Raw genomic sequence first — 16,214 nt, 5'->3', positions numbered from 1 at the left:
GCAACTCTCACACACTTAGACACTCGAAACAATAGTAATCCTTGTACTCAGCTCATTATCATCCAAAGTTGTAATCATATTTTTCTTATATTGAAGTTGGTGATCGGTAGTTGCCATCACCCGAGGTTTTTTATGCCGGAGATCATACATTGATCAAGGGCTTTTTCCTCGTATAAATCATTGTGTCTTTGCATCTTTTATCACAGAAGTGATCCTTTACTTTCATAATTAACCAAGCATCATACCCCGTTTACATAAAGTTTGGTTACATTATCCTTGTGTGATTTTTGACCAAAACAGTTTGGCGCCCACCGTGGGGCAATTGGTGCTTCATTCGTAAGAAAATCTTTTGTTCGAAATCATTTCAAAGAGTTATATGGCTTCATCATTGAAGAACACGTCCACGGCGATGTCTGCAGTCACCTCATCACAGACCACTTTGCCTCCTCCACCGGCAGGATCTCAGAAAAATACTGAGAAGAGATCAACTCCTACTTTCTCTAAACCTCTATCTTCTTCTGCTATGAATTCTTCTATTCCCAGTACTAGTGATATATTTGCTTTAATTTTGCAGATGAAGGATCGTATGCAGCGGCAGGATGAGACTAATGACAGGATCCTCAGGGAAATTGGAGACCTCAAAAGACAAAAGAAAGCGGCAGAGGATCACTCCCCACTGATGCCCAAATCCTTGAGCTTCGATACTCCAATGATCACTTCCCAGCCATCAGGGATCCCGGACGTGCAAATCATAGGGGAGTTAAGAGGATCACATCTCAACTCGGCAGCAATGACTCAGACATCAGGCTCACATTTTCAGCCAGTAGGATCCTATCCCCAGTACATGGGATCCTTCATGAATTCAGGAGCCTATCCGGGGGCACAGCAGTTTCAAGGATCCTACTTTGTTCCAGGATCATTCCAGGTTCAAGGATCCTCCTTCGTTCCAGGATCATCCCAGACACCAGGATCCTTCCAGATACCAGGATCCCTAAAAAGTTTGCAAACAGGAAGTCTAGATGTCCATCAAGGGGACTTCATTCCAATGCAGACCATTGCTTCCACTGGTCCCTCCATTGTCCCTGAATCCCAGCAACCTGGATTCACAACCACTGTTCCTAATTTGAACCCAATGGGAGGTAACACTTTAAATAATTATCCTACCACTAACCATGGATTCATGCAGGATACAGGTACCAATCATGCTATGGACAGGGAATTACAGAAACTAAAGGACATGATCTCAAGCGTTCCAGGGGTAGTCAAGCCTATCCCAGAGATTGCAGATGGAAGCCACAAGGTATCTCGCTTTGCACCACCAATTTGTGATGCAGAGGTACCCAAAAGGTTCCATATCCCTACCATGAAGCTGTATGATGGTACAACGGATCCATAGGAGCATATAGCACAATACAGGGAGAGGATGGAGATCAATCCTATCCCAGAAAAATTGAAGGAAGCATGCCTATGTAAAGGATTTGGATCCACTCTTACAAGATCAGCTCTTAAATGGCTGCTAAGTCTTCCCCCCTACTCTATTACTTCATTTGCTAATTTAGTTAATTTATTCAATAACCAATTCTCTTGTAGCAGAAAATTTGAAAAATTAACTAGTGATTTGTACAGGATAACCCAAAATCATAATGAATCATTAAGGGATTATATAACTAAATTTAGTAAAGAATCCTTGGACATTCCCAACTTGGATATGGCTACGGCTGTTGAAGCCTTCAAAATGGGACTGCTTAAGGATTCATTATTCTATGATGATCTTGTTATGACACCGTGCAGGAATCTAGATGAAGTAAGAACTCGAGCACTCAGGTTCATCCGGCTAGAGGATGACAAGAGGATCCAGGAGAGACAAGTAGGATCCTCAAAACAAGATAAGCAAGGATCCTCCTTCAAGAGCAACAAGTTCAAATCCTACCATAGAAATGAGAACAAGAATGTGCATGCTGTTGACCAAGAAGAGGATGATGAAGAATATCCTCCAATCCCAGAATATTGTTTTTCCGTTGATAATCATGAACTAATCCTTGCAATGCAGAATCTAGGTGAAAAAGCTAGGTGGCCCAGGAAGAATGATAAACCATCCGGGACTAAGGATAAGTCCAAATGGTGTGCATACCATGAGGATTTCGGGCATCTAACTGAAGATTGCATAGCCTTAAGAAGAGAAATTGGATACCTGCTAAGCAAGGGGCATCTAAAAGAATTGTTAGGGAGAAAAAAGCAAAGGACCCAGGATCCTGAAAGGATCCCTGAAAAGGCTCCAGCACCTCCGGCAAACGCACAAGTGATCAACTTTATATCCGGAGGATCAGACATCTGTGGTACATCCTTTTCAGCGGCCAAAAGACATGCAAAAGAATCAAAAATGGATAATGGAGAAAGGCCTATTAGAACCTCAAGTGTCTCAGAAGGGAAGATGATAACATTTGATGAGGATGATCGCATTAACATTCAGGATCCTCACCATGATAGTTTAGTTATCACTCTCTTTATCTCTAACCATTTTGTCCGCAGGATCCTTATTGATGGAGGGAGCTCAGTGAACATTATCCAGCTTGATGTCCTGAAGAAGATGGGAATCCCAGAATCAGACATCACACCGAGATCCTCCGTGCTTGTAGGATTCAGTGGGGAAACAAAGAAAACTCTGGGGGACATCAAACTCCCAATCTACGTGGAAGGATTACATAATTACCAAAAATTTTGTGTTATTGACTGTTTGTCTTGTTGCAACGTTATCCTTGGCAGGCCTTGGATACATGACATGAAAGCAGTTCCATCTACCTACCATCAATGTGTGAAGCTCCCTAGCCCATGGGGGATAATCAAGATCGACAGTGATCAGCAGGAGGCTAAGGATTGTTATACCTCATCCATGAAGCCAACCTCGAAGCCAAGGGAGCAATATCAATTACAGTATCCTCCGAGGAATGTCTTGGAGGCAAGGGAACAAGATGTGGACGAAATCCTCTTGGATCCTAGTGATCCTGAATCAAAAATCTATATCGGATCAGGGATCCTTGGCCAGATGAAAGAAGACTTAATATCCTTCCTCAAAAGAAGAAAATCCACCTTTGCTTGGAAACATGAAGACATGACAGGTATATCTAAGGATATTATTACTCACAAACTTGGCATTGACAGGTCTATCAAACCAATCCATCAAAAAAGGAGGAAGTTTGCACCAGAAAGGAATGCCATTATCCAAGAAGAAGTAGAGAGACTACTTCGAGCAGGTATGATCAGAGAGGTAAAGTATCCAAAATGGTTAGCCAATGTGGTTGTTGTCCAAAAGAAAAACGGAAAGTGGAGGGTATGTGTCGATTTCACTGATTTGAATAAGGCATGTCCCAAGGATCCTTTCCCATTACCCCACATTGACTCCATGGTGGATGCAACAGCGGGGCATGAACTGTTAACCTTTATGGATGCATCATCTGGATTCCAACAAATTCAGATGGAACCATCTGACCAAGAGGATACAGCCTTTATGACCCCAACCGGTTTATATTGTTATATTGCCATGCCTTTTGGACTAAGAAATGCAGGTGCAACATATCAAAGGCTGGTAAATATGATGTTCAAAGATCAAATCGGAAAAACTATGGAGGTGTACATAGATGATATGGTGGTCAAGTCAAAGAAAGCTGAGGATCACCTAAGGGACTTGGAAGAAGCATTCGATATCCTTGATAATTACAACATGAAACTTAATCCTTCAAAATGCCATTTTGGTGTTAAGGCAGGAAAGTTCTTAGGATACATGGTAACCCAGAGGGGCATTGAAGCAAGCCCGGAACAAATCAAAGCATTAATAAATATCAAATCTCCTGCCAATGCCAAGGATGTTCAAAGACTGACAGGCAGGATAGCAGCTTTGAACAGGTTCATATCGAAATCCTCAGAAAAATGCAAAGAATTCTACGATATCCTAAGGAAGAATAAGAAGTTTGAATGGACTGAGAAACATGAGAACGCTTTACAAGCCCTTAAAGAATATATGTCCTCAGCACCAGCATTAGCAAAACCGGAAAAAGGAGATGTGTTATCCTTATACCTGGCGGTATCCTCAACCGCTGTAAGTGCAGTCCTTGTCAAGGATCATGAAGGTACACAATATCCTATCTACTATGTAAGTAAAAGTTTGCTTGATGCAGAATCCAGGTACTCACACCTCGAAAAACTTATTCTTACATTAATCATGGCATCCACTAAGTTAAGGCATTATTTTGAAACCCATACTATTGTTGTTAAAACTAATTTTCCAATTAAGAATGTCCTCAGGAAACCGGAGATGTCAGGGAGGATGGCTAAGTGGGCAGTAAAGCTTAGTGCCCATGATATAAGATATGAACCAAGAACAGCCATTAAATCTCAAGCACTAGCTGACTTTGTGGCTGATTTCAGTAGTGATCTACAAAAAGAAGCGGAATGGGAGGTCCAGCAGCTGGATGAGACCAAGGATCCTTGGATACTACACACTGACGGATCCTCAAATATCAAAGGCACAGGGCTAGGGATCCTACTAAAATCGCCACAGGGGGACATAATACCCCACTCCATAGCCTGTGAGTTCCAAGCAACTAACAATGAGGCTGAGTATGAAGCCTTAATTGCTGGCTTACAGATTGCTAAGGATATGGGGGTAAAATATCTCGAAGTATATGTAGACTCATTATTGATCACCAATCACTTTAATGGATCCTATGCTGTTAAAGGTGAAAAACTAACCAAATATTTAGAGATAGTCAAAGAATTGGCACTCTCTTTTGTTTCTTTTAGCTTAACACAGGTACCAAGGGAGGATAACACGGAAGCTGATGCATTGGCCAACCTAGGATCATCCTTAAAAATTCCAGAAGACATAAGTATCCCTATCATCCATATCCTGGCTCCTGCTATTGAAAATCAAGTGGCCATGGAAATAGAAGAGGATATTGCAGTAATCCCTAGTGAAGAAGCTCAATCTTATTCAGGATCATGGATCCCACCAATCATGAAATACTTGCAAAACGGAGAGATTCCAATGGGAGAAAATCCTAGAGCTTTCAGGATCAAGGTATCTCAATTTACAATCTTGAATAATGTGCTATATAAACGATCCCTTGCAGGACCATATTTAAGATGTATTGAGGATCCTGAAATTGAAGAAGTGTTGAGGGACTTCCATGAAGGAGATTGTGGAAACCACACTGGGGGCAGGGCATTATTCTCAAGGATCCTTAGAACAGGATACTACTGGCCAACCATGAAAAGGGATGTTGTAGAGTATGCTAAGAAGTGTGATCCTTGCCAAAGACATAGCAATATCCTCCATCAGCCAGCTGAATTTTTACACCCAATACCATCCTCTTGGCCATTCATGAGATGGGGAATGGATATAGTTGGCAAAGCTTCCTAAAGCACCTGGTGGAAAAGTATTTATGCTTGCCATGACTGACTATTTTTCCAAGTGGATAGAAGCTGAAGCTTTTGCTCAAGTCAGAGAAAAAGAAGTTATATCCTTTATCAAAAGAAACATTATAACCAGATTTGGCATTCCCTCTGAAATTGTATGTGATAATGGTTCTCAATTCATTGGAAGCAGAACCACTAACTTTTGTGACAGTTGGGGAATCAAGATGATAACATCAACACCTGTTCACCCACAAGCCAATGGTCAAGCAGAATCATCCAACAAGATCATCATCAACAATCTGAAGAAGAAGCTAGGATCCAAGAAGGGAAAATGGGCAGAGGAGTTACCTTATGTGCTATGGGCTGATAGGACAACTCCCAAGAATGCCACAGGTCAAACACCTTTCTCTTTAGTATTTGGGGCAGAAGCAGTGATCCCAACAGAGATGGTGATCCCAACTGCTAGAACAATTGCTCGTGATCCTGAAGAAAATGCTGCAATCCTAGCTCAGGATTTGGATACTATTGAGGAAATCAGGGATCTAGCTAGAATAAGGATGGCAAGCTACCAACAAAGAATGGCTGGTACCTACAACAAAAATGTCAGGATAAGGAAGTTCCAAGTCGGAGATATGGTGTTGAGAAAAGCATTTCAAAATACTATCAATCCTGCTGACGGGAAGCTAGCACCAAAATGGGAAGGTCCCTACTTGATTGAAGCTGAAGCAGGAAAGGGGGCATACATGTTGCTAACCATGGAAGGAAACTTGTTACCAAGAGCCTGGAATGCTGTTCACTTAAAGAAATATTTCATGTGAACATGATCCTTCATGCATGTGATCCTTACATTGAAGTATCCTTGAAGGATCCCGGAGATATCAGTGATCCTTACTTTGGTAATATGCTTATCCCAAAACTATTGCATTTTCTTACTTTTTACCTAAGGATAAGGGTCATGTATCCTTCATCCTCTACTCACAAACCATTTGAGTTATGATAGTTCAGGTATCTTCAGCAAATCGTCAAAGATCTCCAAAAGCACCACAGATCCTTGGGTCCAACCCCAGTTATCCTTGGGATTATCCCCAGTTTCCGCCAGCAGCGCACGATGACCCTGGTATAGTTCACGTCTTTGGGACCAGTACCCACTTTCGGGGCTGACAACCTCATCGTACTGGCTATATTTAGGATCCTACGTATAATGGTAGACGTACCATACATCCGTTCCTAAGGTTTCTAACGTTTTCACGTTAGCTAAGGTTTTGACATTTTCATGTCACTAAGTTTGGATAGTCGCCAGAAAGGGCCATACTCCAGTTTACATACGATCCTTTGGGCTTGTCCCCAGTTATCCTTTGGGCTTGTCCCCAGTTATCCTTTGGGCTTGTCCCCAGTTATCCTATGGGCTTGTCCCCAGTGATCCTCTGGGATCATTCTCAGTTATCCTTTGGGCATAACCCCAGTTACTAATTTACTTCTTACATTGGCTTAGTCCCAAGTTGTGCTTCGTTTTTCAGGTTTGTCAAAGGTAAAACACATAAGGATCCTTAATCCTTATTATCCATCAAAATCTTATCCACGATTGTCTCGATTGAAGGTTAGGATCCTGACTTGGATCCTCAGGTATGATCCTTGGCTATTTTAATTATATTCATTATCCTAACCGACCCTTATACTTTGACAACCAAATCTATGATCCTTGAACTAAAATACTTTGAATATTTTCAATATCAGGATATTTGATCTAGGATCATATCCTAAATTTATTAAATATATTTTCAACTCTTGCCACTTTAACAAATATACTACAAAAACAACTAAGAAACAAGAAGATAAGGATAACAACACGAGATAAGCCAGAAAAGTTAAGTTATATTATTAAATAAAAGGATCATTAACCCTTTCGAAAAGTTGTCAAAATTGCCAACCCACATTTCTACCAGCAAAACGTGGCCCGTCCACATGGGTTGGCAAAGGGTGTCCATTGTCTATGCGGTCTTAGCATTATGCAGGAAATTAAAAAGCGGCAGGATCACAAAGGTTTCATCCCCCAAACAGAGGATCCCTCCACCTTTTGCAATCCTACCCATTGTTCAAAGGATCCAGGATCCTTAACCCTAAAAACTATTGTTCGAAGATTACAAACCATAATTGTCTCAAACCATCAACAGCCACAAAAACCACTACCAAACCTAAAAAAATTGGGCTCCGGCCTAGTCACCAATATCCATCATCGCCCAATCATGCAGCCTACTCCTTTGCTGCTCCATCACCACCTGCTTCTCCGCCCTGATCCTGGTCAGCATCACCACCCTTCAGCATGGGGATGTCCTCAGCCTCATCCTCGTCCTCCAGATCCGCCAGCCTTGCCTTCCAACCTTCAACATCCCACGAGCTCTTGTCAAAGGTGGGATCCTGAGCTTCCTCGGCCATTTGAAGTTGTATCTTGTACATAGTAATTGCCGCGGAAACCTTGGCGTCTTGGGTGATCTCCTGTTTCTCATTATCCATCTCAATCAGCCTTTGAGCAGCCTCGTCTTTGGTAGCCTGGAGCTCCTTCTCAAGATCTGCCATCTTGAGATCCTTTAACACACCCATTTGCTGGAGGTCGGCAATCTGGCTCTCTTGATCCTCAACATGGCCAAGATAGGTCTCGATCTCGGCAAGTTTCTGCAAAAAGGGAAATAAGGTAAGTTCAGAATCAGATGATCCTCAAAGAAACAGGATACACCAACAGGATATTTGGGACGGATAACCAACAGGGGCAGTGATCCTTACCTCATTCACGTAGTCAAGGAATTGCTGACGGAGGAGGGGAAATCCTTGTAGATCTTCAGTAGCCTTCCTCTTCTTCCCTTTGCCTCGGATAGGTGCTTTAGGAGCTGATACTGAAGGACTGGCAACAGGAGCCTTCTTCTTTGAAGACGTGACATTGGCAAGATCACTTATCCCAAATTTGGAGGCGGATTTAGCAGACCTGGCAGACTTTCCAGCACCTACATAATCAAAAAAACAAGATAAGTTCCTTTACTAATTGAACAACTTTACATATAACTCATTTCCTATAAGGATACTTACTTGACATTGTGGCAGATGCAGAGGATATCTCTTGAGAATCTTGGATAGTGATTTGGAAGCTTCTAACTTCAGGATCAAGCTTTTTAAAAGCTAACACTCTCTCTTTTGCAGCGGGGGTTAATTTCAGATGAGCAATGGAAATAGCTGCATAAAAGACAAAGGAAAAAAGACATCAGTGATCCTCATCATATGAGACAGGACTGATAGTGATCCTTCGAGGATCCTCTACCCTACCATGAGTGGCCCATTCCTTGGGCAGATCCTTCCCATCCGGGATGGAATCCCTCTTAACAAAGAAAAACCGACGTTTCCAGTTTGTATCATTCTTGGTAACTTTGAAGATTGGGTGATCCTCCCCAGCTTTCCGTTTCAACAAATACCGGTGAGAACCGAAGGTGGTGAGATCGTAAAACTCAGCTAACTCCGCCATCCCCAGATCAATCCCTTCCTGCTCGATGATCCTCTCGAAGGTATAAAGAACCCTCCAGATCATCGGCATAGCTTGGATGTAAGAGATGTCGGTTAAGGAAAAGAAAGACTGGGTAAAGTCTGGAAAAGGATACGAGTACCCTATAGCAAACGGGGTAGCAGGAAAAGCCACCCAGACATCCGAGACAAAGTCGCTCAAAGCAGTAGGATCAAAGGATTTAAAAACGGCATTCGCCGGAAAGCAATGACGAATTTTGTCTACGTGAGCATCACTAAAGCAACACCTCTCCGTAGGAGAATCCTTGATAATCCCCTGGCTTTTTAAGGGACTATCCTTCCTGGAATCCTTGTGCGGAGAATTCCGGAGCAACATGTTTGGAACAGAAACAAAGTAGAAACGGAAAACAGAGCAAAGAGAGTAGAGAGAAGAAAAAGAGAAGAGGAGAGTACCTGATCGATCTTCGGTGTAGAATATAAAGGGAGTGTATCTCGAATTTAAATACATACTGATCCTCACCCTATCTCCTATTTATAATCATGATCTGCAGGGATTGTCACATCTCTGACGTAATGATCACAACGGCTAGTCCCAGCATAACGGCTAGTTTCTTGGAGTCGCCCGTTAGAGATAAGATCGAAACAAAATATAACTCGTCTATTCACAATTAACTCCTTATATTTTGGGGGCAATTGTTAGGGCTGGACTTTTATTATACATGATCCTTATAAGTGATCCTAACCAGTGATCCTTGTTCCTTTGGCAGACAGTGATCCTCAGGAGGACTTCAGGATCAGGATCATGGGACATTATGGTGATCCTCATACTAACGGCCACTTCGACTTAATACAATATTGTTTCGCAGGAACATCTAGCAGAATACGCTCTAGGCGTCATGATCCAGGGACGCGTCTTCACAATTATGGCAAGAGCTAAATCAGAGATAGACGTTGCACAGGATATGGAAACATGGCTTGATTTATGGGCGGCTATTTAGGCTAGATTGTATCTCATTTCTAAAGGGGTAATGAGCTGAATATTAGTTTAGCTACCTAAAATAGGTCACCTACACATGTATAAATATCACTTCTCCATCATTTGGAAGGGGACACACGACATACAACGCAACTCTCACACACTTAGACACTCGAAACAATAGTAATCCTTGTACTCAGCTCATTATCATCCAAAGTTGTAATCATATTTTTCTTATATTGAAGTTGGTGATCGGTAGTTGCCATCACCCGAGGTTTTTTATGCCGGAGATCATACATTGATCAAGGGCTTTTTCCTCGTATAAATCATTGTGTCTTTGCATCTTTTATCACAGAAGTGATCCTTTACTTTCATAATTAACCAAGCATCATACCCCGTTTACATAAAGTTTGGTTACATTATCCTTGTGTGATTTTTGACCAAAACAGTAAGATCATAAAGATCAGCCAGCTCTGCCATCCCTAAGTCAATCCCCTCCTGCTCGATGATCCTCTCGAAGGTATACAGAACCCTCCAGATCATCGGCATGGCTTGGATATAAGATATGCCGGTCAAGGAAAAGAAGGATTGGGTGAAGGCTGGAAAAGGATATGAATATCCTATGGTAAACGGAGTTGCAGGAAAGGCCACCCAGGCGTCGGAAACAAAATCACTCAGAGCGGTGGGAGTAAAAGACTTGAAGACAGTATCCGCCGGAAAACAGTGACGGATCCTATCAACATGAGCATCAGTAAAGCAGCATCTCTCCGTGGGAGAATCTTTAATGATCCCTTGGCTTTTCAGGGGGCTACTCTTCTTGTGATCCTTATGAGGGGAATTCCGGAGCAACATACTAACCGAAGAATGAAAACAGAGGAACAGAAAAACAGAGTAAAGGAAGGAAGAAGGAAGAGAGGAGAATACCTGATCGATCTTCGGTAGAGATTATAAAGGGAGTATATCTTGAATTTAAATGCAGATTGATCCTAACCCTATCTCCTATTTATAATCATGATTTGCAGGGATGTCACCTCAATGACGTAAAGGTTGCAACGGCTAGTCCGGTTATAACGGCTAGTTATCCGGGTCGCCCGTTACAGATAGGATCAAAGCAAAATATAACTCGTTAATTTACAATAAACTCCTTATATTTTGGGGGCAATTGTTAGGGCTGGATTTTTATAATACATGATCCTTACATGTGATCCTAACCAGTGATCCTTACTTCTTTGGCAGATAGTGATCCTCAGCAGAGTTCCAGGATCAGGATCACGGACCATCATAGGATCCTCATACTAACAGTTGCTTTCATTGAACTTAATATCATTTTGCAGGAATGTCTAGCAGGATCCGCTCTTAGCATCACGATCAAAGGACGCGTCTTTACAATTATAGCATGTGCTTAATCGGAGATGGACGTTGCAAAGGATATGGAAATTTGGCATGATTCAAGGGCCACAATTTAGGCTTGATTTACTTTTATTTCTAAAGGGGTAATGAGCTGATTATTAGTCTTTTTACCTAAAATAGGTCACCTACACTTGTATATATAACACTCTTCCCCATTCGAAAGAACACACAACACAATTCTCACACGCTTAGACACACATTACGATAGTGATCCTTGTACTCAGCTCATTATCATCCGAAGTTGTAACCATATTTTGATATATTGAAGTTGGTGATCGGTAGTTGCCATCACCCGAGGTTTTTTATGCCGGAGATCATACATTGATCAAGGGCTTTTTCCTCGTATAAATCATTGTGTCTTTGCATATTTCATACTGAAGTGATCCTTTACTTTTTCAATTAACCAAGCATCATTCCCCATTTACTTAGAGTTTGGTTGCATTATCCTTGTGTGATTTTTAACCAAAACAACAGGTATCAATCACGCCATGGCCAGGGAATTGCAAAAGTTGAAGGATATGATATCAAGTGTTCCAGGAGTGGTCAAACCTATCCCGGAAATGGCAGATGGGATCCATAAGATATCTCGTTTTGCGCCACCAATCTGTGATGCTGAGATACCCAAGAGGTTCCACGTACCAACCATGAAGCTATATGATGGTTCAACGGATCCTGAAGAACATGTAGCACAATACCGGGAGAGGATGGAGATCAATCCAATCCCAGAAAGGTTAAAGGAAGCATGTCTGTGAAAAGGATTTGGATCCACTTTTACTGGATCAGCTCTCAAATGGCTACTAAGTCTTCCCCCTTACTCTATTACCTCATTTGCTAATCTAGTTAACCTATTTAATAATCAGTTTTCTTGTAGTAGAAAATTTGAACGATTAACTAGTGATCTATATAGGATAACCCAGGGTCATAATGAATCATTAACTGATTACATTACCAAATTTAGTAAAGAATCCTTAGACATTCCCAATTTGGATATAGCCACGACTGTTGAGGCCTTCAAAATGGGATTGCTTAGGGATTCATTGTTCTATGATGATCTTGTTATGGCTCCATGCAGGAACTTAGATGAGGTGAGAACCCGGGCACTCAGGTTTATCCGGCTAGAGGATGATAAGAGGATCCAGGAGAGATTAGCAGGATCCTCAAAGCAAGAGAAGCAAGGATCTTCGTTCAAGAACAACAAATTCAAATCCTATAACAAATCCGATAACCAGAACGTGCATGCTGTTGATCAGGAAGAGGATGATGAGGATTATCCTCCAATTTCTGAATATTGTTTTTCTGTTGATAACAATGAACTAATCCTTGCGACGCAGAACCTAGGTGATTGTTTTGGTCAAAAATCACACAAGGATAATGCAACCAAACTTTATGTAAACGGGGAATGATGCTTGGTATGATGAACAGAGTGAAGGATCACTTAAATATAAAATTCACAAGTGACACAAGGATTTATACGAGGAAAAAGCCCTTGATCAATGAATGATCTCCGGCATAAAAAACCTCGGGTGATGGAAACTACCGATCACCAAACTTCAATATAACAAATAAAGGTTACAACTTCGGATGGTAACGAGCTAAGTACAAGGATCACTATAGTATCGTGAGTCAAAGCGTGAGGGAAGTGTGTTGTGTCTTCCGAATGTGGAAGAGAGCTATTTATACAAGTGTGAGTGGCCCTATTTTAGGTAAATAGACTAACTATTAGCTCGTTACCCCTTTAGGAATAAAAGTAAATCTAGCCTAAATTATCGCCCTTAAATTATGCTGAGTTTCCATATCGTCCACAACGTTCATCTCTGATTAAGCATATGCCAAAGTTGTAAAGACGAGTCCCTTGTTTACGTTGCTAAGAGCGGATCCTGCCAGACATTCCTGCAAGATATCATTAAATCTAATGAAAACAACTGTTAGTATGAGGATCCCTATGATGGTCCGTGATCCTGATCCTGGAACTCTTCTGAGGATCACTATCTGCCAAAGAAATAAGGATCACTGGTTAGGATCACATATAAGGATCACATGTAAGGATCATAGGTCATAAAAATCTAGCCCTAACAATTGCCCCCAAAATATAAGGAGTAATATTGTAAATAAACGAGTTATATTTTGTTTGATCTTATTCGCAACAAGTTAATCGGATAACTAGCCGTTGAAGACGGACTAGCCGTTGCACATCTTACGTCACAGAAGTGACAGCCCTGCAGATCATCATTATAAATAGGAGTTAGAGATAGGATCAATTTGCATTTAAATTCAAGAGAAACTCCCTTTATATTCTCGTCCGAATATCAATCAGGTATCTCTCTTTCTTCTTCTCCCTTCTCTTACTCTGTTTCTCTGTTTCTTTGTTTATCATTCTGCAAAGATGTTGCTCCGGAACTCTCCTCATAAGGATCCTAAGAAGAACAGCCCCTTGAAGGGTCAAGGGATCATCAAAGATTCTCCCACCGAGAGGTGCTGTTTTACCGATGCTCACATCGACAGAATCCGTCACTGTTTTCCGGCGAACGCCATCTTCAAGTCTTTTACTCCCACTGCTTTAAGTGACTTTATCTCTGATACTTGGGTAGCCTTTCCTGTTACTCCGTTCTTGATAGGATATTCATATCCTTTCCCTCAATTCACCCAGTCCTTCTTTTCCCTCACCGGCATCTCCTACATTCAGGCCATGCCAATGATCTGGAGGGTTTTATATACCCTTGAAAGGATCATTGAGCAGGAAGGGATTGGCTTAGGAATGGCGGAGCTGGCTGAGATGTATGATCTCACAACGTTTGGATCCCATCGGTATCTGTTTAAGCGGAAAGCTGGAGAGGATCACCCTGTTCTCAAGGTCACCAAGAACGACACAAACTGGAAGCGTCGGTTCTTTTTTGTTAGGAGGGATACCAATCCTGATGGGAAGGGTCTGCCCAAGGAGTGGGCTACTCATGGTAGGATAGAGGATCCTGGAAGGATCACCATAAGATTTGTTCCTTAGGATAAGGGTCACTAATATTTTCTTGTTTATTGTGCAGCTATCTGCATCTCTCGTCTGAAGTTGACACCTGCTGCAAAAGAGAGACTTTTAGCCTTCAAGAAGCTTGATCCCGAGATTAGAAGTTTTCAAGTTGCCACTCAAGATTCCCAAGAAGTATCCTCTGCCTCTGTCACAATGTCAAGTAAGTATCCTTATTTAGAAAGTAATTCTATGTAGGATTTTCAAGTTTAATTAGAAAACTTATCTTATTTTGGTTGTGTAGGTGCTGGAAAATCTTCTAAGTCTGCCTCAAAGTTTGGCATTGATGATCTTGCTAATGTCAAATCTGCAAGGAAGAAGACTCCTGCTGCCAGCCCAACTGCTTCAGCCCCTAAAGCACCTATTAGGGGTAAAGGAAAGAAGAGAAAGGCCTCTGAGGATCTACCAGGCCTGCCCCTGCTTTGCCAACAGTTTCTGGACTACTTCAACGAGGTAAGGATCACTGCCCCTGTTCGTTATCCTGACAATTTTGAGGATCACTTGTTTCTGACGTTATGCCTTGTTTTCCTTGCAGAAATTTGCTGAAATAGAAACTTATGTTGGTCACGTCGAGGATCAAGATCGCCAAATTGCTGACCTCCAACAGATGGGTGTGCTGAAGGATCTCAAGATTGCTGATCTTGAGAAGGAGCTCCGGGCCACCAAGGATAAAGCTGCCAGGATGCTGATCAATTTTGATTATGAGAAGCATGACATTACCCAGGATGCCAAGGTCTCTGCTGCGATAACCATGTATAAGATCCAGCTGCAGATGGCTGCGGAGGCTCAGGATCCTTCCTTCGACAAGAGCACATGGGACGTGGAGGGCTGGAAGGCGAGGCTGGCAGAGTTGGAGGATGATGAGGAGGCTGAGGAGATCCCAATGCTTGAAGGTGGTGATGCTGGCAAGGATCAGGGGGAAGCAAGTGGAGCTGGTGGTGATGGTGCAGCGAAGGTTTGAGCTGCAGAATTGGGCGATGAAGGAAACTTCTAGACATAGCCGGAGCCCAATTTTTTAATTTTGGTAGTGGTTTCTTTTGTGGTTGTGATGTTTTAAACAATGATGGTCTGTAACTTTAAACAATAGTTTTAGGATTAGGGATCCAGGATCCTTCAGACAATAGGTAGGATTGCAAATGGTGGAGGGATCCTCTGTTTGGGGGATGAAGCCATTGTGATCCTGCCGCCTTTATATCCCTGCATAACTTTTGAACCTATTATCATGGACACCCTTTACCTACCCCAGCGGACGGGCCACGTATTGCTGGTAGATGCTCGGGGTAGGTAATTTTGCCAACCTTTGAAGGGTTACTCCTTTCGTTTATAAATAAAATCTTAAACTTTTGTCGCTTATCTTGTGTTATTATCCTTTTTGTTCCTTTAATTCCCCATTGTTTTGGTGTACATTTATTAAATAAGTAATTTTGAATAAGTCAGATTGAAAACATTTAGGATATGATCCTTGATCAAATATCCTATAGTTGAAAAATCCCAAAAAGTAGTACATATTTTAAGGGTCACAGGTTTAGTTGTCAGATTTCAAGGGTTAGCATAAAGAAACAATAAATAGGATTAAAAACAGTTAAGAATCATACCTGAGAATCCAAGTTAGGATCCTAACCTTTAATCAGGATAACCGTAAATGAAATTTTAATGGATAATAAGGATTAAGGATCCTTAATTGTTTTAACTTCGAAAACCTGAAAAATAGAACATAACTTGGGACTAAGCCAATATAAAAGACAAGTTAGTAACTGGGGACAAGCCCAAAGGATAACTGGGGACAAGCCCAAAGGATAACTGGGGACAAGCCCAAGGATCGTATGTAAACTGGAGTATGGGCCTTACTGGCGACTATCCAAACTTAGTGACATGAAAATGCCAAAACCTTAGCTA

This window comes from Helianthus annuus, chromosome 13 (genome assembly GCF_002127325.2).
Source record: "Helianthus annuus cultivar XRQ/B chromosome 13, HanXRQr2.0-SUNRISE, whole genome shotgun sequence".
Taxonomy (NCBI): Eukaryota; Viridiplantae; Streptophyta; class Magnoliopsida; order Asterales; family Asteraceae; genus Helianthus; species Helianthus annuus.
Note: the sequence above shows the minus strand (reverse complement) of the source record.